Source organism: Grampus griseus (genome assembly GCF_964374135.1).
Source record: "Grampus griseus genome assembly, chromosome: 1".
NCBI classification, from domain to species: domain Eukaryota; kingdom Metazoa; phylum Chordata; class Mammalia; order Artiodactyla; family Delphinidae; genus Grampus; species Grampus griseus.
The window spans coordinates 35,793,976-35,817,461 of NC_139017.1; the positions used below are offsets into that span (position 1 = coordinate 35,793,976).

Consider the following 23,486-nt stretch of genomic DNA (forward strand, 5'->3'; position numbering starts at 1 on the left):
TCTACAAATAATAAATGCTGAAGAGGGTGTGGAACCCTCTTATACTATTGGTGGGAATGTAAATTGATACAGCCACTATGGAGTACAGTATGGAGGTTCCTTAAAAAACTAAAAATAGAGTTACCGTATGATCTAGTGATTCCACTCCTGGGCATATATCCAGAGAAAACTCTACTTTGAAAAGACACATGCACCCCAATGTTCAGTGCAGCACTATTTACAATAGCCAAGACATGGAAGCAATCTAAATGTCCACCGACAGATGAATGGATACAGAAGAGGTGGCACATATACAGAATGGAATATTACTCGGCCACGAAAAAGAATGAAATAACGTCATTTGCAGCAATATGAATGGACCTAGAGATTATCATACTAAGTGAAGTAAGTCAGACAGAGAAAGACAAACATCATATGATATCGCTTATATATGGAATCTGAAAAAAATTACAAATAACTTATTTACAAAACAGAAATAGACCCACAGACATAGAGGACAAACTTATGGTTACCAAAGGGGAAGGGACGGGGAGGGATAAATTGGGAGTTTGGGATTAACATACACACTCTACTATATATAGAATAGATAACCAACAAGGACCTACCGTATAGCACAGAGAGCTATACTCAATATTTTGTATCAGGGAAAAGAAGCTGAAAAAGAATATATATAACCAAATCACTGTGCTGTACACCTGAAACTAACACATTGTAAATCAACTATACTTCAATAAAAAAATTTAATAAAAATTAAAAAAAACTCTGATCACCTCTTCATATGGCAATTATTTTACAGTATCTCATGTATAAAGACAAGAGAAATATAATTTAGTCTTTCCTCAACTAAGGTTGGCTGGAATTTTCTTTTTATTATTAATAATGTAGAAAGCTTTCAAGCCATTTCACTGTGTTGCTAACAGTTTTGAATGCCATTTCAAATGGATCTGCCAGACTTTGTGAAGCCAAGATGCCTTCGGTCTGCTAGAACACAAGCTGAGGTGTTGGGATGCAGAAAACTTCCATGTACTCAGACACAATGCCTCTGGTTGTGCTCTTCAGAGAGCAATTCTGATATATTCTGTTCCATGTGATTCCCATAGAAAAAAGGAAGTGTCCAATAGCTTAGGACACTATTATATTCAATTGTATTCACTATATTACCAAGTATGTTTCTAATAGAAGTTTTGTTTTGCCCAGGAATTTATGAGAGAACTAAATCATCCACTTAAAAATTTTCATGTCTGATGACTGGAAGTATTTTCCACAGACAAGTTTCGATTATTGTTGCTCCTCTGCACCTCTGTTACTTCTGAGACCAGCTACGCAGCAGAACCCTCGGTCCTTCACCTGTGTGTCAAGTGGACCACAAGAGTAATAAACTATACATGGAAGTGACTATGAACCACATTTTTCCCACTATCCCCAAACTAAGTGTATCCCCAAGTCAGCCTCCTCTTAACCAGATCCCAGATACAACCATTGCCACTCTATCACCACCCGAAATAAGGGGAAGAGGGATGGAGGGCAAGTTGGCTCCGTGGTCTTAGCCCATTGCTGATGAAATATTTTCCCTTTGCATGTTTTACCAAAACAGATGGGAATACATTGCAATGGGACCCCAGCAGGGGGACTGAAGCTTAAGCTTGCTTAACTTCCAAGTCAATCTGCCTCTGGCCTGGGTCAGGTCACTCTCTGCCACTAAGTCTATGGCTCTGGAAAAATCTTAGTTTGTCTCAATTCAGTTTCCCCTTTGTCAGATGAGGCTGCGGCTAATAATAGGTGTTTCATGGGGTTGTTGTGAGCTCTGAATGAGTTAACTCATGGAAAGTGTTATCATAATGCTCAGGACACCGTAAGTATCCAATTCATATTAGCTCTCACGATTAAGCGAAGGGTACTATATTGCAGAGTACTATATAAGATAATAAACTATTTAGAAAACTAATTCATATACCATCAATAAAGATATTAAGCAGACAAGTGCCATATATTAATTTAACGATTTCTCTAAGGATAGCAATAGAATTACCCTAATTACCATATGTATTTGAGAACAATAAAACTGCTTTTAAAAATTGTATCTGAGAGATTTAACTTGTACAAAATGAACACCTCTTCTTCCCATCTCATTATGTTTGAGCTGGGGGGATGGGTGATTTGTTCCACTACAGTATTATAGGGGCAAGAAGGATGTTGCTTTTCTGGTATTCATTATTCTAAATGGCATGTTATATTTCCTTTCCTAGGAAGCATATAAAGAATTCCAGTCCCAGAAATCAAGGTTTCAAGACATCTTCAGAAGCAAAGTAAACAAAATGGAAAACAAATCTTAACAATGGTTTCATTCATAGGAAACTTCTCATTGCTAATAAAATCAAGGAACAGTATAACCCTTTTTCAGACTACACACATTCTTCACTTTACCTTCAAAGTCTAGATATTTAATAAAATATACATAGAATTACTGCATAAATTACCCAAGTGAAAAAGCTTAAGATATTTTAAAGCCAAATTTGACACAGAGGCCCCTATAAAACCAAATATGGGATCTTTCAAAGTCATAAATTATTATGCTGGAAGATGCTCCAGACAGCAGGACCAGAATAAACTGAGAAGGAAGAAATATTTTCTGCCAGAGGCAAGCAGTAAGAATGTCAAATGTAGGGGAGATAGGGAAGCTTTCAAAAAACAGAAGAGATCTCTGTGGAACCATATATCTGCTTAAAGTAAACCAGATTATAATTATTACTTTATTAGAGATTAGATTTTGAAGCGTCTTAAATTTGAACATTTGAATTTGAACGGCTCAAGTCCTTTCTCACAGTCCCCATAAATGTGCCTCTCGCTTCTGAAATAATTAAATCATTGCTCTCTGCTCTGATTTTTGGCTTCTCAGTATCAACTCACTTCGTGGTTACACTGTATGAGAGGCAGAGGAAATGTCATCGACTTAAGAAGCTAAATCTTAAGGGGTGACAGGCAGCACTTGTGAGGACTCAGGTACGAGACAGAAAAATCCTGGCAGTTATCTTATTTTTCATGAAGAAACCAGAGCTGAGCTTTGCCAAGCAGACAGCTATGAGCTCACTGGTCTGAAATAGTTACCCATTGAGACTTTTCTCCAGCACAGAACTAATGGCTTTATGCAGAAAACATAACTCAAATATTGATTTGCAGAGTTTTTCTTTTTAAATCAGTAATCAGTAGCCTTCGTCTGTACTTGAGCCTGACATAGCTCTCGGTTACATTAACTGACAAAGTAGAAGAACAAAAAGAGAATAAATAATCAACAAAAGCAGATTGTTTTTAATTCACATTCTTTATGTTTGGTGGTCTCATTCCTGTTTTAGGAGATAAAGAAATCAAAGCCTCAAACATTTGAAACGGACAGAAGAGTTTTTAAGGGGTTTAATATTCCACAGTTGTAACTCAGAAATTAAGCACAGACTGAAGCAAACCCAAAACAAATTGCTCTGTTTAGCCTAGAGCTGACCTGAGAAATGTTCTTTATAATCAAGATGAGATATGCTGTGATGTTAACAGAGGGACCAAGGACACCAAAAGTGGACTGTGTTCAGATGATTTCCACGGAAAGATACAGAGAAGGATCTAAAACACCGATCTGTGTTTCTGCAAAATTGTGCTTCATGCCTCAAGAAAACAAAGTACAGCAAATAGTATGCAACTAACACTCAGTGATGCATGCCCTAAGCTTAGTGCATTCTTTCAACACTCCTAATCTGTGGTTTAAGAAACAGTTATATGCAGAACTGGCGATGTCCAGCATTCACTTGTTTTTTTAGACTCTTTGGATGGCTGTGTAGAATGTCTTCATTTATTGCTGGGGTTATATGTTGTGTTTAGTTTTATTTTGTCATTTTAAAACAAAGCACTTTAATTTTTTTATGAATACGGCCCCCGGAATCCTATTAGTAATGGCATTGCCATTGGTGACATACAGAAAAAAAGAAAAAAAAAGTCTTTTGAGAACATTCCACCGTGTAATCAGGATGCAGGGAAAAAGTAGAGAATTTGCTGACGTAATACTCAAAGGTTTACAGCACATTTATTTCCACTAACAGCACATTTATTTCCACTAATTTATAATTGTATAAGTTACACAGGTTGAGAAGAATTAAAATAAAAACTTTATACTATTATTGATGATATTGAAAACTGACCATATTTTCCCCAAAAGAAGCCCAAAGAAGAATGGTATGCAATTTAGAGGGCAAATCTGACCTAAGTCCAAGACAGATCAGCCACACCAGCCTTCTTCTTTCCTTCCAACAAGTGTAATCTTTCTCTGATTTAGGAATCTGCCTGGTTCCCCTTCTCTTCTCCCGTCTTACCCTCTGTTGCCAAGGTGGCTCCTTCTCATCATTCAGGGCTTGCCTCAAGTATCACCTTCTCATAAAGCCCTTCTCTGACCACCTTATATATGAAGTATTCTTCTGTCCAAGCACTTCATCTATACCCCATTATCCTGTTTTAGTTTCTCCTTAACACATCTTTTAAAATCATCTGGTTTGTTTATTTTTTGTCTGTCACTGCTCTCCCCCAGTAAAACAGAAGCTCCCTGGATGCAGAGCCTATATCTGTACACCCAGCATCTCACACAATGACATTGCTTATGTTCGTAGATGTGTAGGCCAGGTGTTTAGGACACTTGCGCTTGAAGTTTCTCATGAGCTTGTAAATAGATGTCACCTGAAAGCCGCACTAGGCTGGAAGACTGACTTCCTAGGTGGATTCCTCATATGGCAGCAAGGTGATGCTGGCTGTTGGTTGCTGGCCTTAGTTCCTTCCCACATGGACCTCTCCTTGGGATTGTTTTGATGTCCTCATGGCATGGGGGACATCCCTCAGGACAAGTAATCCACGAGACTGGGGCAGAAACTGCAATGCCTTTTATGATTTGACCTCGAAAGTCACGCACTCTCACTTCCACCCATGCCACTGGCCATGTGAGTCAGCATGGGAGGAGACTGGGAGAGTGAGTACCAGAAGGCAAGGACCCTTGGGGGCCACCATGGAGGTTGGTTACCATACCACTGGTTACAGTTAGTTCACTATTAAAAAAGCAGGCCTTTAAGGTAAGGCAAGAAAATACCCATACACCTTATATTTTTACATATTACTTCAATATTTAAAACACTTTAAAAGAAATAATCAAAGCTGTCTACTTGGGCTTCCCTGGTGGCGCAGTGGTTGAGAGTCCGCCTGCCGATGCAGGGGACACGGGTTCGTGCCCCGGTCTGGGAAGATCTCACATGCTGCGGAGCGGCTGGGCCCGTGAGCCATGGCTGCTGAGCCTGTGCGTCCGGAGCCTGTGCGTCCGGAGGCCACAACAGTGAGAGGCCCGCGTACCAAAAAAAAAAAAAAAAAAAAAAAGCTGTCTACTTTTCTATGGAGCCTGAAAAAATATATGAATTTCTTCTTAGTAACAGAATTAGATGAAAAGAATCATAAAATGACTACTGTTGTCCCTTTCATTTTTCATTTAACAATAGGTTGCTGGTTTTGTTTTACTATCTACTTAGTTGGGGATATGCAGCACTCAAGCTCTTTGAAGTGTAAAAGTAAGATTAAGGTCAAGTGCAAGCTGAGCTGGGAGGAGTTCACACAAGTATTTGGAAGCAGGTCCCCAGACAGGATCTGCAGCCCATGTGTCTTTTGAGACAATGATATATGCAATCCTTCAACCAAAAATGACCTCACTTGTTACCAGTTGATTGTTCAGGGGTCTGGAAACCACAGTGTATTATTTTACCACCCAGGGTGAAATTAACTACAGACCATAGCCATGTGGTAACCTTGGTCTTCTTAGGGATCAAAGGCCAAGGAAGGCAAACACAGTTTTTTTTTAAGTTGCTGAAAACAAGAATTATCTGTCTGGATTTTTCAAATTCATAATCATTTTTTACAAGGTGATGCGAAGAATAGCTTCTCCTAATTATTTCAGATAAGACACTTGCATTTCTAGTACTGCTAATTCTATATTTAAATAAACAGATCAATCCATCAGTAAACTAACTAAGATCTACCTAGAAAAATGCTGCTATGAAAAACTGAAAAAGAAAGGATTGGAAAAGAGAAAATGGAGACAAATCTATGATGTTAGTAAGAATAGGAGTAAAAGTAGTGAGATTTAACTGGAATCTCAAACTAGATTCTAGCTAACTAGATTTAACTAGAACCCCAAAAATCTGCTACGGAGAAATGATTTCAGAAGGTGAAACACAGACTGTGGTTTATTTATCTGCTTCTCCTTTGACATCAAAAAGATGAAGTGCTCCTTTTAGAGAAACTCTTTGCTTTCTAGCTCAAAGCTACAGAATGTCAGTGCAATTTACTATCTAAAACTTGACAGATGATACACAGATTAGGGGAAGCAACACCAAATCTCAGATACCTTGTTACACAGAAGAGAGGAAAAGCTTCAAAATCCACTTCACTACAGGGCAGAAATTGACCTTCTGTGCCTTAAATCACATTTACTGTTATATCAGAGGAAAAGCTCATTAGCACATTTTATGCTACCATGCCTGAACCCAGGGGTAATGAAAGCATCCTAGAAAAATCTTACTTCAGAAACTCAAAACAGCTGGCGCTAGATTGTTGGGAAAGCAGGCAGCTAGCTTGCAGCTTGAGAGTATCAGCTGAGTAGCCAAGATCAGAGCGAGCTGAGAGAGGCAGCCAAAGAGCAGTGCTTTCTCAGGATAATTCTGATCCAGCAGGACTGCTTTTTTACTGAGCTCAAAAAAGGAAGAATTTGATTTTAGAGGCTGAACCCCAGGAATATAAGTCGGAGACACCAATGAGAACTCTCTTTGGAAAGAAAATTGTTGCCCTCCTGATTTTATCTTTCTAGAGCCTATATACAAAAACTCAACTTTTTCTTCTGCTCCTACATTAAAGCCTCAGCAAAGAAGGACACGGCCCCAACCAGCTCCATGTTACAAGGACCTTTCACAGGCACTCATGCTCCTGGCCTCTGAAGGTGTCAGTGCGGACCAATCTTCAGCATCTCTACGGTAAATGACACCGCTGTGAAGTAAAGCCTCTCCCTGGGGAGGAGCTATCAGTTCAGTGCAATAGCCCATTAGCCTGCTGAAATGTGACTTCTATTACCAGGTTCTCCTAACCCCAAAGTGCACATGCAAGCTAATTCCCTCACACGGTAGACTGAGCAAAATACACAGGTCTGCACGCTGGCCAGCAGCTTTTGCAAAGAACAAACACATATGTTGTTTCCCATCACAATGGCAAATGTCCAACTCCTATTTCTGCCTCTTCAAAAAAAAGGGGGACCTTCTAGGGAAGACCTGCACTTACTTATTTTGCACGCATGAGAAAAGTCAATATATGCACTCATGCCACAACTATTCCATCCCTGGTGCCCACAGCAATGGTTTTCCTAGCTTTCAGATCTGGAACTATCTCCTCTGACATAATTCTCTGCGTTCTTTTTCTTCTCAGCACAGCCCTTCTTTTGGCTGTTGTTGTTCATGAAAGAGATGGTATTTTCTTTCAGGTTAGAGGTTATATTAGTCAAGGTTCTCTGGAGAAACAGAACCAATAGAACAGATAGCTAGAGAGCCAGAGAGAGAGAGAGAGAGAATGTATCTATCTATCTATCTATATATATAATATATACCTCAATATAATATATCTACTTCATATCTATCTATTGAGAGAGAGGTGGAATGATTTTAAGGAATTAGTTTGTGCATTTATGGAGGTTGGCAAGTTCAGAGTTTGTAGGGTAGCCCAGAAGGCTGGAGACTCAGAGAAGAGCTAATGTTGCAATTCAAGTCCAAAGGCAGTGCGACGACACATTTTCTTGTCGCTCGAGGAGGTCAGTCCTTTGTTTTATTCAGGCCTTCGACTGATTAAACGAGGCCCACCCACGTTATGGAAAGCTTTACTCAAAGTCCACTGATTTAAATATAAATCTCAGAAACCCTCAGAGAAACACCCAGAATAATGCTTGACCACATATCCAGGCACCATGCTCAGCCCAACTGACACATAAAATTAACCATCCCAAAGGGCAAAAAAAGTTTTAATTTTTATAATTTGATGTAGATATGAACCATCAGTCTATTCACCAAGGATATGAGACAAGGATAAGGCAAAACTACTGAAAAGTTACATCTAAGTACAAATAAAGAAACAAAGGCCCAAGTGGCATTTTAAATAATGTGGCAACAGAGTAAGCTGTTTTATTCATGGTATCGGTGGTGGAACTGCAAATTCACAGCATGCTATGGCTAGAAAATTCTTTAAAGATCAGCCTATGCAGTACTCATGGTATAGCTAAGGAGACCAAGGCAAGGTAGAGAATTTAAGAAAATCCGAAAATATGGTGGGGCATGGCATAGATGATGCAGAAGAGCCAACAGCTAAGAAACCAGATAAAACTCATACTGGAATGCCTTATGTGGAACGTTACTGAGATAAAAATCACTCTCCATTGTCTAAACACACGACTATTGGGCGGCACAGAGAGAGAGAGAGAGAGAGAGAGAGGAGAGGGAGAGAGAGAGAGAGAGAGAGAGAGCTCAAGGGGGTGCTGGATGGTTGGACCAAACTGGTCCATTATCAAAAGCTGGCCTCTGTATATCCAAAAGACAGACAATCCATGCATGGATAACTGAGAGTTCAAATACTGCCTTTATTTTGATAAGACTCATGGGAAAATGAGAGTTTGGCCGTCACCATGCCAACATCAGCAAAGACTGGCCAATGGGTCTGGGACTTCATGCTTCCCAGTGGGACTCAATAATCTGCCTCTCATGGGGTAGGGGAGTTCGGTAAATATTAGTGAGTTACTGTCCTTTCCTCCACAGACAAATGCCAGCAGTGTCCCTTTAGTTCACTAGTATTTGCCCAGGCTTTGGGAAAAGCTATTAAGATTCAGCACCATTATCAAAGGGGACTTGGCAGCATCTAATCTTTGGGAGACAGAAAACTGGCCCAGAAGTGGGGCTGTAACCTTCAGTCACCTTCTGGCATTGCTGCAATTTGATGCCTAAGAAATGAGGATCCAGTGCATCTTTGATGCCCAGTCAAGGCTTTGAAGCTGTGTCAAGACCACAGGACAAAGGCAGCACTGTTTATGCAAATTTAGAAACAAAAGAAGCTAGAATCCAAAGCCATTAAAAGTAACATCAGAAATCCAATACCCAGAGGTGATTAGAGGCCCTACACCAGTATGAAACAGAACGCCTGAAAGTGAGGCTGGGCAACACACCAAAACACACACTGGGGAGCAATCCTGAACGGCCACAGCCCGGCTGGATGTGCTTAGAGGCCTTGATGTCCGCAGCTCCTTAGCCAAGGGGCAGCCTCTGTGTACCGCAGGAAGGAAGCCCTCGGCCACAGCTGCTCTACACCTGGTGCACGCAGCCCTTTCCTGAGAAGTTCCAATTTGTGCCCTCAAGGCCAGCCCTCCTGCTGCCACGTGGTCCCCTTGGCAGTTCAGTCATCATGTGGCGCAGGCCTTCCACAGGAGACGACACTATTAGGGCACACCTCTGGGCACAGTACACAGCAGGGTGATCTACAAATGAGCTTCCGAGAAAACTTAGATATTTTGTTTTAGATCTCCGAAAAAGATCTAAAATTGGGCTGAGGGTCCAGGAAACATCAATCGTGCAGAGTTATGATTCATGACAATTCTTTAGATCCACTCACTCCGTGAAGGGGGTACTGATGTCAGACGGGGAAGGGACCCGAGAGAACATCTGTCTCATCCACAGGTTCTCAAGTTTAGCTCCGCATTATCACCCCCGGGAAGTTTCCAAAATATGTCACTTGCCCCAGTCCTACCCCATAGATTCAGACCTAAGTGGTCTGGGGGTGGGGCCCAGGCATCAGTACTTTTTTAAACCTCATCAAATGATTCTCATAAGCAGCCACATTTGAGAGCCACAACTCTGGCACATCTCCCTGATGTTATGGAGAGGAAACTGAGGCCCAGAGGGAATAAGGGGTTTGTTCTAAGTGACACAGCACGAGCAAATGAACAATGCCTCCCAGTCCTTTCACAAGACAACATAAATAACAAAATGAGGGCATTTGCATACTGGGGGGAAAATGGAGGCGGCTGCTTTTGGCTGGAGGGAACAGTTCCGGAGAACCCCCCCGCCGCCGCCCGGGAACCTGGCCTCATCTTCCTCCCCAGGTGATCATTATCTCCCTGGCAGGACGCATTAAGCAGTAGAATGCAGCTCACATTTCAGGGAAGGAAAAGGACTTAAAAAGAAAATGGGAGGGGCTTCCCTGGTGGCGCAGTGGTTGAGAGTCCGCCTGCCGATGCAGGGGACACGGGTTCTTCGTGCCCGGGCCCGTGAGCCATGGCCGCTGCGCCTGCGCGTCCAGAGCCTGTGCTTCGCAACGGGATAGGCCACAACAGTGAGAGGCCACCTCAACTACTAATTTCAACATGATTACCTGAATTTTGCCTACCGCAAAAAAAGAAAACAAAAAAAAGAAAATGGGACACATAAACTTGAATTTTGCCTACCGCAAAAAAAGAAAACAAACAAACAAAAAAAGAAAACGGGACACATAAAGTTGAGGACATTTACAGTGGAATCTGTGATAGACCGGTCACCTAAAGGACACAATAAAGCGAGGGTGTGGGACTGTATGAGATTTATCAATGGAGCTGTGATCATCCCCAGAGAAGGCTGCCTGTTGGTAAGCTTATAATAATGCTACTATATCAACTCTGAACATACCTCCGTGCAGCAGCGACAAACTCAGAAAAATCTTTTGTACGGCGGACTCGAATAGTGTAAATTTCCCAAAAGTTCTATTTTGGATTCATAACCGGTGAAGACACTAGGTTAGAGACTTTGTAATATCATGTAGTTAAGGCTGAACTTCAACTAAGCTCATTTAGTAGACTGTTTATTCTCCCAAATGAGGGGAGGAGTTTTTAAGGGCACGCCAGAGAGAAAATCAAAGGTAAGAAAATTAAATACCAGCAACAAAAGAATCAAGATGAGGGGATATGGAGACTGAAGTGGTTCACATGACTACTATTTATTTGGAGGAAATGCACTGGTTTGATTTCCCTCCAGTCTATTAAGAGATGTTCATCAATAGCTATCCTTCCTTCTACAAACCTACATGCTTAACGAGCTCATGATGTGAGATACCTGAGCAAAGAAAAGGGTTTGAGGGAGTGTCACATTATACTGAGCCCCAGTGCAAGGCACTTCCTACAATGGGTAATCTGGAGCACGGCCTTAAAAAATATATATATTATTTTTTTTAAATAGCCGCTATTGGAAGGCGGGAAAACACATGTGCTTGACTCAATAAAAAACACAGATGCTGTCTGTCTGGCAGAGCCTCTTCTTTGTAATCCTGTACATTACTACTTCTCTTAATAAGAAACCCCTTGGCCTTCCTGATTGCTTACGCATCTGGAACCTGGGGTTTAGGAGATTCCAGTGTGTGCCAAATTACCAAGCTTTGAAAATCCCACGGCCTGTACTTCAGACACATATACAGCTTTCAGTCCTTCCATGAGGGCCCCCTATTTTTCATGGGGGCTTCTGGGAGCTCATCTCCTGCAGTTCCCAGACCCAGAAGTGTATACAAATTACTTGTGCACATGTTTAAGACACAGATTCCCAGGCCCCTTCCACAGGCCATCTGATTGAATGTGGCTGAAACGGGGCACAGAAATCTATGTAACTAACAAATGTCCTAGGTGTTGTGATACAGCTGGCCCATGAACCAGTATTTAGGAACCACTAGTAGAAGCCCAGCAGCCTTATAGCAAAAGGTCAGCAGAAGAGTGATGAGGGCCACGTCCACTCATGGCCAATGAACTCGACCAATGGGGTTGAGTTGCTCTGAGGCCACCTCAACTACTAATTTCAACATGATTACCTGAATTTATCTACCTAGACAATCCATGATGGTCAAATAAATAAAAGGAGGCATATAATTTTTTTTAGTCTGCTGCTTTAGAAATTCATAGTTTATCTTGCTAAAGAGAATTTTCTAGGATAGAAATCAATGTGTCCAGTAAATCTTAAAGTCTAACAAGATTGAGGAAAGGCATAAAGGAGATTTGTAATTTTCTAAAACGTTTTAGTATGCTGAGCCTTAAAGGCCAACTCCACAAAATCCATCTGAAACATAAGACACGGTCTGACTGTCTGAATGCACTCCCACCCCACCTGCTTCTAGCAGAGGGAATGCAGCAATGTAGGAGCTTCATATAAGCTTACTGTTCAATGTTGCAGTGATGACATGAAAAATCCTGATTCCACCTGGCAGCAACCTTCCAGTATCTTGGCGGTTCTCAGCCATAATCACTGTGGTGTGTGGAGCTTGGACAGATTATGGGGCTGGCTGGAATCCAAGAAACTAAAAAGCAGTCCAGCAGTCCAGCAAGGGACTCTGTGTTAGAAATGCCATAGCCCCAAATGCCCATGACCATATTTCTCATGGACAGCCCAGGAATTTAAGTTCCACTGTTAGTCTCCAGAAAATCCTGCCTTTCCCAAGGTCCTGAAAAGTGGCAATTTCTCACTTAATATGACGTTTAGGGAGAATGTCTATCAACATACATCCATGTATTCCCCTTTCTCAGAATCATCTCTCGCCCTGTGAGAACAGGAAAGCTTGACGTGGCCCGCTGCCCTCCCCACCTCCAAAATGTATACAGTCAGTCTCAGAAAGGAAAGGGGATGGAAAGTAAGAGTTCTACTTCTTTACTGCCTAAAATGTAGGCACTTTGGGCCACCTTCATGGTTTCCTTGGGCTTGACAGCTATCTTAGTCTATTTGGGCTGCTGTAACAAAATACTACAGGCTGGGTAGCTTATCAACAACAGAAATTTATTTCTTACAGTTCTGGAAGCTAGAAGTCCAAGATGAGGATGGCAGCATGGTCAGGTTCTGGTGAAGAGCCTCTTCTGGGTTGTAGACTTCCTGCTGTGTCCTCACATGGTGGAAGGGGTGAGGGATCTCTCTGGAGCTTCTTTTATAAGAACACTAATCCCATTCATGAGAGCTCCACTCCCATGACTTAAGCACCTCCCAAAGACCCCCCACCTCCTAATATCATCATCTTTAGGGGTTGGAATTTCAACACATGAATTTTGCCGGGAGGGTGGTGGATGGGGAAAGCTCCATTTGAGGAACTTCCTCTCTCCAGCCTGACATGTGCCTCAATAGACTTTGAAGTGATCAAACCTAGGAGGTAAAGAATTCTTCCAATGTAGGCAATTTATCACTTAAATCAAGTACTCATGAGGCTGCTTCATCAGAGTGGCCTGGTTCCACACACAGCCTTCTGCCATCTTCTTAGGGGTGTGTAGTCTAGGATCATCACTTAAGTTATCATTTATGTTTTTGAAATGCACGTCTTCTAAGGGGTGTTGAAACATTAATCAAAAATTCTTGGGCGGGGGCTTCCCTGGTGGCGCAGTGGTTGAGAGTCCGCCTGCCGATGCAGGAGACACGGGTTCGTGCCCCGGTCCGGGAAGATCCCACATGCCACGGAGCGGCTGGGCCCGTGAGCCATGGCCGCTGAGCCTGTGCGTCCGGAGCCTGTGCTCCGCAACGGGAGAGGCCACAACAGTGAGAGGCCCGTGTACCGCAAAAAAAAAAAAAAAAAAAAAAATTCTGGGGCGAAGAGGATTACTTTGCACTATGTTTGCAGAGGAACACGATCTCATCAGCTAAACCAATTAAGTCAGGGACAGGTTTCAGCTTGCTGAACTTGACAAACAACTAAATAATAACAATGACTGCCTCGATTAAATGAAGTGTGTTATGATATCATAAATTCAGCCCTGGTAGGATGTCATGAGGCTATTACGGGAAGTCTAAGTCTGAAACGATTTCTGTCCAGTGCTCCTAGAGAGGAAAAGAAATGCCCTGCAGCCAAATCTAAGGTTTAATTCATACAAGAGACTTCGCTAATGTCACCAACCACAAATGCTGCGTTTTCATGGCTCTGGACGGCAGCAAGTTCCAGTGAATTAATTACAGCCACTCTATTTATATTCTGCATGGCTTTTCAATTACTACCTATAATGAGATGGTTTTTACCTTTATGGACATTAACGCATAGCTTTCCAACCATAGGGATGGAGAGCCGAGGGAAAAGTAATACAATCCTGATCACTTTACTACTAGGTCACTCACTGGCAGCTTGCCAAGCCTGCTGGTTCTAGAAAGCAGTTACTACTCGAGTCCTAAGGTTCCTGAGGAGCCTGAGCAGGGAGCAAAGGTCACCACCCAAATGCCTACAGGGGCCAGACAGCAGGGACCAATCACAAGTGCACAGAGGGTGGGCTTGATGGGACGAAGTCCGGGGGACAGCAGCTCCTAGGCTAACCATTTGTTGCTGTGGACAGATGCAGGCCTGGTGGGGCAGGTGCTGCTCACTCTGGCATGTTCAGTTTGTGAAAAGTTATCTAGTTATACATTTATGATGGATGCACTTTTTGGATGTGTGTTATGCTTCTTAAAAAAGTTTTTTTTTTAATGGGCTAAGGGCCACATTTCTGGGGGCCAGAGACACAAGAACAAGAGAGCAAGATGGGTATAATCAGGGAGGGTTCAGAGTAACTACCTAGAACAGGTGTTGTGTGAAGCTGGCTTTCACTGTGCCAGCCAGGACATAGGTACAGGTGGGATGGCAGAGTTTAAAAAACCTGGGATAGAGAGATTGACTTAAAAACATCACATTTGTGCAGAATAGGAGATATCAAACACTTCTATTAGGTTGGCCAAAAAGTTTGTTCTGTTTTAAGTAAAAATGAAAGACTCGTTTCCACCAAGAACTTTATTGAACAACATATGCATTAACCAAATGTACTTTTTGGCCAACCAATATTTGGGTTAACACTTAAAAGGATATATGTATATGCACAGAAAGTTTCTAAATGATACACAAGAAACTGTTAACAATGGTTGCCCCTGGCAGGTGGTATGGAGTGGAAGGGAGATTAACTTTTTTTTGTATTCCCATTCACACTTTTTGGAGTTTTATTATGGGAGAGTATTATTTTTTTCAATTTTAAAAAGAAAACGTCAGGAAAGAAAATGCCTAAAATAATTAAATTACTATAAACCTACAAGGACTCTGACGGATTTAACTTCTTTTACGGCAATTTTTGATATGCTAACGATGTAAATGCAATAAAATGAACAGATCACTCCTTTGAGAACAGAAACGTCAAAACGTATACAATACACACACTTTGTAATTCCTGATGAATAACAGCTATGATTTAAACACATATAGTGAAACCTCTTCATAATATGGTAACTGGGGAATAGAACTAAGAACCAAACTACAGGCTAATCATTTTCTCTCAAACTTTAACTCGAATGTATATTGTTATGTTATTTGAAGAAATGTGCAGAAACGAGCCTTATAATAGTCCTACTATAGTCCCTATATAAGCCTTATAATAGTCCTACTATAGTCCCTATATAAGCCTTATAATGGTCCTACTATAGTATGCCTTAGACTTGAAGACAGTGCCACACCGTGATAGGACCCATGAGGACATTTAAGTGTTGGAAAAAGGAACGAGGCACAACCAACAGCCTTTCAGGTTACAAAGCTTTCATTGTTCATTCCTACGACCACCGAGACAGTCAAGGGAGAAGGCCGTGGGAAGCACGCTTACGTACCTGGAGTCATAAGCGTGCACCACGCACTAGCTATAGAATCACCTGGAGAAAGGAGTTGAAGACAAGTACGTAAAGCCAAACCCTGCTTAGAATAACTGGTATGCTCCTTTAGTCATGAGCTATATTCCTTATAAAATACTCAACATTAAAACAGCCATATAGGGTTTAAAATCTAGAAATCTGTTATCTCACTCCGACACTTATTTATTATGTAATATACTGTGGGAACATCCCTTAACTGCCCTGTGCTTTGGTTTCCCCACCTATGGAAGTCAATTAATAAAATAGATCCAGGACAATTTAGGCATCCATTCTAACTCGCAAGTGATTTGTCTAAACTAGAGCAAGAGGATAGGTGACTTCAGTATTTACCCAAAGGAAATATATAATTCTGAGGTCCAATTGTGTTTTAAAATTGTACAGTGGAGGGAGGATTGATAGTTGTCTCCGACTATTTGGAAGAAAGTTGAGTTTACATGTCAACCAAATCCAAGACCACTAATTAAAAAGGCTGAAAAACTGACCCTCTGTCTTACCAAAATGCTGCAGCCACCATGCATATGAATAATGCGGCCTTATTCGTTTGTCACTAACAATACGTGATAAATTTCTTTCTGTTACTATATAGCTGTGATCATGACAAGTGACCTGCATATTTAAGTACAACCCACATATTTAGTCTCGTTCTGTTCCTGTGAAATCTACCAACACAGAACAGAGTTTAGTAACTAGAAAGGGCCTAAGTGACAAAATCATCAAGACAGTGGAAGGGAGCCACTGAGTCCCTTGTGTCATTCAAGCAGAAGGAGCCATTCTTCTCTGAAAGAAAACACTGGCACTCTTATCTTCCTAAGGTGGGTCAACTGACAGAAGCAAAAACTAGAACTAATTGGTCTTTTCTTGATCTTAAACAGAGCATCTGTACTCAGTCTGCGACGTTAGCTGCCTGAGTCACATCCTGGCTCCACCGTGCACTAGGCTTGTGACCTTAGACAAGTTATGTAAATTCTCTGTGCCTCAGTTTCCTCCTGTGTAAAGTGAAGAGCGTAATGACACTTCTCACCTAGGGTTGCCGTCAGGAGTAAATCAGTTATCACACCGAAGTGTTTAGAACAGCCCCTCCATGAATGTTAGTTTCCATTATGCTGACAACTTTTTGTTGGAAGGAAGAAAATAAACAGAGCTTCTTTTGAACATATTTTCTTTTTTAAAAGTCTCATTTGTGAAGAGAAAGGTAATGGAGATGAGACAAAAAGGAAAAGATGTATAGGAAATAGCAACTATTATCTATTTAGTAGCATGTGTGTAAAAGACATTGTAATACTTTATCTCATCTGCTTGTTATAACAACTCTTTGAGGTAGGTGTTATTATTAGTCATCTCCAGATGAGGCAGCTCAGCTTAGAGCTTCATGATGTGCCCATGATTACACAGGAGATTTGAGCCCTAGTCTATCTGACTGTAAGCTGCATACTCTGCCCTCCGTAATAAACTGCCAGGCTGGGAAAAATAAGGAGAAGGAGGGGGTAAGGTGAGAGAAATAAACTAATGGAGAGAAGCAGACCAAAGTACCATATACATTTTCAGCCATGAGCTGCAACTAGAGGGAAAACATAAACACTTAATGTCAAGATTGTAATGATAAAATGTGACATCATTCTCACCACTGATGAAAACTAGCATTACTAGTATCTTGGAACATTTTGTAAACACACTTATATTAGTGTATCAAGTTAAACATTCACCAAAATGCTCCTGATTGGGCATTAAAACGTAGAGATAAATCCAAGCTAATCCCCAAACACCCCACAAAGTTGTGTGCAAAATGTCAGGGTCCGTACCCCAGAACAAGTAGAAGTTCATCATTGTTAATGTTTATGTCAACAGAAACATCTCTTTATTTAAAAGCCATATGACGGTTTTCAATTTAGCATACATATTACTTTTCAAAACTCTACCAAATGAAATGCCCAAATTGTTCTGTAATTACACGATAGTTACTGCCTTGTGACTGCACAGACTCCATGAATCCCAACCGTCTTCCCACACAGAACAGCAGGCTCTCCAAAAGACAAACTTAATGTATCTTTTGGGTCAAATGTTTTTCCTTGTGCCCTGCTCCATTTTCCATCATCATGTTACTTGCCACTGCCCCCCTTAATCATAGGCTTGGGAAGGGGGATGAGGTCAGCCTTCCCTCTACTGCTAAGGCCACTATTCATGGCTCCACTGAATTAAAGAGAACCCACTCAAGCGCACTGCCGCATGTTACAATGCCAACCTGTCCCCTTCATCTCAGCACAGCAGTGATCCCCATTAACCCAGTGCTGGTTTTAATTACAACACAAGGATTATCTCAGTTCCTTATCACAGAACTGTGATATCTGAAGGAAAACAATTAGTTTGGTGGGGTTTTGAGATCAGATAGGTAAATGTGATAAGTTTTCCCTTATGCCGGTACAAAATATCTCTAAAATATAAACTTTCCTTAATTCAACTGAATCCAAATAAACTTGATACTGAGATAACTGCACTCAACCTCTGAAAAAGTTTTCAGGTCAATTTGTTGGCACTCAGTGCAGATCTGGTCCAGAACTTTAGGTGAGGGGAAAAAAAAAATCACACCACCGGGAAATCTGAATACGATCATTGAACCAGGGTCTCAATTACTCATACAGGAAAGAAGTCTTATCAGATGCTCCTCCAGCCATTGTTAGAAGTAAGCAGATGAATAAGAAGAGAGAGTCTGCACAGAGTTACTAAAATAAGATGAAATGGAAGCTGGCAGCCCAGTCTCTATACCCAACGTGGTTCTGTTTTATGAAGTTCTGGCCATTTTTGACACTGACCATTTTTGACCTCAGCATGTGCGAGCCTTGCAGAGTGGAGACTAGCCAGTTTGGCATCTCGGAATGTTGAGGAGAGCTTGGGACTGAGAGACTAGAGTAAGTCATTGGCAGAAGCCCCTCAAAACTGCAGCATCCTAAACTGAGGTACTGCCTCTCCTGGAGGGTTATAACCCATCACCTTCCCCGCAAATACTCCTCTAGCACTAGTCATCAAGTCAGCAGCTCCAGGGTACAGTGCAATGAGTTTGGAGATTTGCAAAACTTAGACCTGTCACTCACTTTATCTCCCCTGATAGGAAGCTCTGGTTAATGTTCCAGTACCTTTTTATTTTCCATGCTTCTCCCTCTTTCTGGAACCCTCCTTCCTTCCCAGGTTTTTGTGGATTCCTATTTGTCCTTCAAAACTGAGTTCAAACTAAGTGTCAACTCTCCTCAAAAAAACTTTCATGACCACACAACTGCCCCAATCTGATTTATATAGAAGTCTTTTGTCACTCTCCCAAATGCTATAAATGCCATTCAGATCACCTTACACTGCCTAGTTTTAAAAAGCCATACTTATCTGTGAGGAGCCACATCTTATTCAACCTTTTCCAGCCTGAACCTGGCATAGTGCCTGATTCTCACAAAAGAAGGTCATTACTTGCACAACCTCTCTGTGCCTCAGTTTTCTCATCTATAAAAGGGTATAAATAATAAGACATAACTGATAGGGTTATTGTGAAGAGGAAACCAGAAAATGAATGTAGAGTGCTTAGAAGAACTGTGAGCTCTTATTATTAAATATTATTATTAAATTTGTAAAATTAACAAGTAAATATAATCTTCAGTAAGTTAGTTACTTTAGACACAATATCTTCTATGAAATGGAGATAATCTTGTTTCTTTAAAGGATGGTAGTTAAGATCAAATGAGATTACTAGTTGATGAAAGTACTTTGAAAGCTGTAAAGGACTATTTAAAAACTGGCATTTTATTATTATTACCTAATAAATTATATAAGATTTCTAAGTCAGAACTCAAAGAAGAGTCTTTAGTGGCTGGTTAATGCAGGGGCTGCCCAAGGCCTTACCCAAGCCTTGGGTTTCTTCCTTTACTTTCCAACACAGACCATAAAGGTACAGTCACAGGGACTATGAATAAGGGTAAGGGAAAAGAGATCCCTAAGGTCTAAGCAGAATTGAGAATACTACCCATCCATAGAACATCCATAGAATCTGGAACATCCAGGGAACTCGGATGTACAATCATTGCTGAGTGATTCTGATCATATCACAAAATCTATGAAATTCAAGAGCTGGAAAGGAGTTTTGAAATCACTTGTTCCTATTCCCTTATTTTACTGATGAGAAAACTGAGGTCTATGGATCCCAAGCCACTGGCCCAAAACTACATGTCAAGCTAGTGACAAAACAACTCAAGTCTCCTTATTTGTAGCTTTATGTACATTTTGCTTATACTGTATCATGTTCCCTTTATCCTTTCTGGGGTGGTCTTTAGAAACAAACCTGTGTTCAAATTTCAGTTTAACCATTTATTAATTCTGTGACTGAGTTACTGAACTGATCCAAGCCTCAATTTCTTCGTTTGTGAAATAAGGATGATAGTATCTTTTAAAAGTTTACTATATGATAAAAGGGGTAATGTCTGTACATCAGGTAGCAAAACCTGTGCCTGGTACTCACTTCCCCCCTCACTAATTTCCTATAGCAACTATTGTGATGTTCTTTAAAACTAAACAACGCATAAAGACCAAGACTATATTGTAATGCATCTCTTTTGAAGAAAGCATCTAAGAACTGACATTTGTAAAATTTTCTTTTGGTATTGAAATGGTTAAAAAAAATCTTTCTGGTTTAAAATCTGACTGCACCAACGTTCCTACTTTCCACATAACATGCCCTTCTCCGTGGCAAACGTCACGTATAACAGGGTATATAGTAAAGCAGTGTATAGCACAGTGCTGCACTATATCTCATGTTTGCTTTCTCACCTCTGCACCTTTCCCACCAGGTACCATTAGGCTGCCAGATCCAGCTACTGCTTTATCCTTCCTTTTCCCTTTATGCCCAACCGTGGCTTTAAGGATGTCTTGTCTGTGGACAGCTCCCTTTATCAACACAAGACAGAAATTGCTCCAGAGTGACCTGGGCTCTGTCTTCCTCAAGAGACCAGAGGCCTCTTGTCCATGTATCTGGTGGCCTATCTCCCCTGGCCAGTGCCCACCTCCTCCTCCACAGGCCCCTTAGCGGCTCACCTGGCCACCAACTTCTCACCCTCTGATACCTGCTTTTATAAAAAGATGTGGAGACAGAACCAAGTGGGAAAGTTGAAGTGGGCAGCCACCTCCACAGCAAGCACAGGGCCTAGGCCCGGGTCTCTACCCTAAGTGCAACAAAACTTAGCTGTTTGCCTTCCCGGGGCGGCTCGGTCCCCAGGACGCCGGCACCCCAAGGCACCCCGCGCCGTTTGCATCTGCGGCGGGGTCCCGGGAGGATGCAGGGCCGGGACAGCATGGAGCGCTCAGAGGAGACAGGTGACGTAGTTAGGAAGACACAGCTGGCCCCAACTAGCCTCAAACTCTGGGTCCTGATCCCTTCTCCCCTTCCTCCCCACACCCAGGGAGAACCTTGAGCCGCTTTTCCAGCCTCTGAGTTGGGAGCAGGAACCTGGCACCGGGAAGCCAGGACAGCGCACTCCAGCCACTCCGGAGGGCCCTCCCCCCCCGGGCCCCCAGCCGCAGTTTTGGTCCATGTCGCGTCCGGACGAGTAGGCGGCAACGGGCAACCTTATTCCCGCACTCCGAGGCGAGGGATATGAGGTGGGGGAAAAGGAATCTTCGCGAGTGTTAAGGGGGGAGAAGGTAGCACTCCTGCGGGGTCTCCCCAGTCCTGTCCGGGAGAGCGACGAGGTCACCCCGCTCCATACTGTCCCCACGGGAGCTCGCGGCGGGCTGCTTATCCTGGTTAGCAGCCGGTGCGCACGCAGACGCGCGCGTCCTTCCCCACCCCGACCGCTGATCCGCCCAGGACCCACGCCGGCTGTGAGGGGTGTGCGCACCTCGTCTCCGCGTGCCCCGAGCGGCCCCCTCTCCCCTCAGCGACACTTCGGGCGCCGCCCCCGCCGCCGGCCCGGCGCAGCCAGCTCACCAGATGGCCATCCTGCTCTTGGGGTAGTCCAGCCGCTCCAGGCAGCCGAGGAAGTGAGGCAGCGTGTGCGCAGCGTTACGCGCGAGGACGGCCACCATCACCGTGGGTCTCTGCAGGGGCGACTCGGAGAATACTACCGCCTCCCCTTCGTCGTCTTCGGAGTCCGGCTCGGCAGCGAAGCGCGCCCGGCAGCCGCCGCGGAGCAGAGCCCACGAGAGGAGTAGCAGCGCCCAGGCCAGGGGGGCAGCGGGGCTTGCGGCCATGTTCAGGGCCGTGGCGGGCGGCTGGACCACCGGCCGTGGATGCCCGAGGCCGGCAGCGAGGGGCGGAGGGGAGGCGGCTGGCGCGCGCGCACTGGCAAGACCTCGGCAGCCCGGGACCCTCCCGCCGCCGCCGCCGCCGCCGCCCCAGCTGCACTGCTCAGGCCCTGCCGCACGGGCTCGGAGTACCTGCCGCCGCCGGCGCTCGTCTGGGACTCAGGCTCGCAGACAGTCGTGTCGGTGCGGCTGTTTGTCCCGAGTCCCGCGGAAAGTTCCTCTAGTCCAGGCTCAGCTTGTACAGCTGAGGTCTGTGGCTTCCCCCAGAGCCGTGAGGTGTGGCCGTGTCTGCCAATGGGCGTGTGAATGCGTGTGTGTGTGTGCGCGCGCGCGCGCGCGCGCGCGCGCGCGCGAGCGTGTGTACATAACGGTACGACTCCAAGAAAATTTATTCTGCTTTTGCAAACCGCAGTCTAAAGTCCTTCACAGTGATGCAATGTATCCAGTTTTTCATAATGCACTTATTGACTAAATGGTAGAGCTCTAAAATGGAAAGTCACCTAATGATTCACTACTATGATAAACAGTTTTTTAACTTCCACAAAGGCAGAATGTTTGCACTTCCTCACACTCAAGTGCTCTTTAAATTCACTCTTGACTGAGTAGACCCCCAATGAGATCAAGTTGGAAGACTTGGAGAATTTTAGAGCCAGATCGAACCCTTGAAATTAAAGAAAGCCCCTTGGGGGCCAGGTCCTCTACCTGCCAACTCAGGGTCCTGAGCTTCCTGACAGGGTGGCATGTTAAGGAGGAGATTCGCTTAGATGGTTTTCTTTCTCCTTAATGACCCAAACTGACAAAGAGAGGGAAAATCTGTACATGCTGGAGGAGAAGTATAAGGAAGAAGGAAGGAAGAGGGAAGGTAAATTAGCAGATAAAGTGAAATTGCTAGGATACACTATCGAAGGATATTTAATCTTGAACATAATGGAGGAAAGCTAGTTTAAAAATCTGGAGTTCTTTCTCTGTGGAATTGTGTAGACTTTAATTTATCTGTGTGCAGGATGGATTGATGACCTCCAATCCCAGCTTGCCCTACACGGTCTTTTTACTAGTTGTATCCAAACTTCTCCACAACTATTAGACACCTTCTTCACTCTCCTTCCACCCCCTCCCTTCCTCAGAAGAATATCACCTCCTTTACTGAACTCCCTAAATGCCCCTGTCTCTAATTAATATCCCTATCAATGCACTGCTTACTTGCAGGTGCCTATTCATGACAGAGCTTTTGATCCCATCCTCTCCCTTCTAGCCCAGGACTTTTCTCCATTTATCTCCACTCTACTGAACCTTCAACTTGTCCCTTTCCATCAGCTCTTTTCCCTCAAGCTAAAAACTCAATCAGGGGACTTCCCCGGTGGCACAGTGGTTAAGAATCTGCCTGCCAATGCAGGGGACATGGGTTCGAGCCCTGATCCAAGAAGATCCCACATGCCGTGGAGCAACTAAGCCCATGTGCCACAACTACTGAGCCTGTGTGCCACA

General features: G+C 43.2%; 1 protein-coding gene across 1 annotated transcript in view; it reads right to left on the reverse strand.

The window, feature by feature from the left end:
* The window catches only part of COLGALT2 (collagen beta(1-O)galactosyltransferase 2), a 134,040-nt gene extending 112,353 nt beyond the window's left edge, over positions 1-21,687 (reverse strand). The window contains exon 1 of the mRNA XM_082655052.1: positions 21,596-21,687. The gene's annotated coding sequence lies outside the window, so the exon portion shown is untranslated. The remainder of the gene's footprint in view (positions 1-21,595) is intronic.
* Between the last annotated feature and the right edge of the window lie 1,799 nt (positions 21,688-23,486).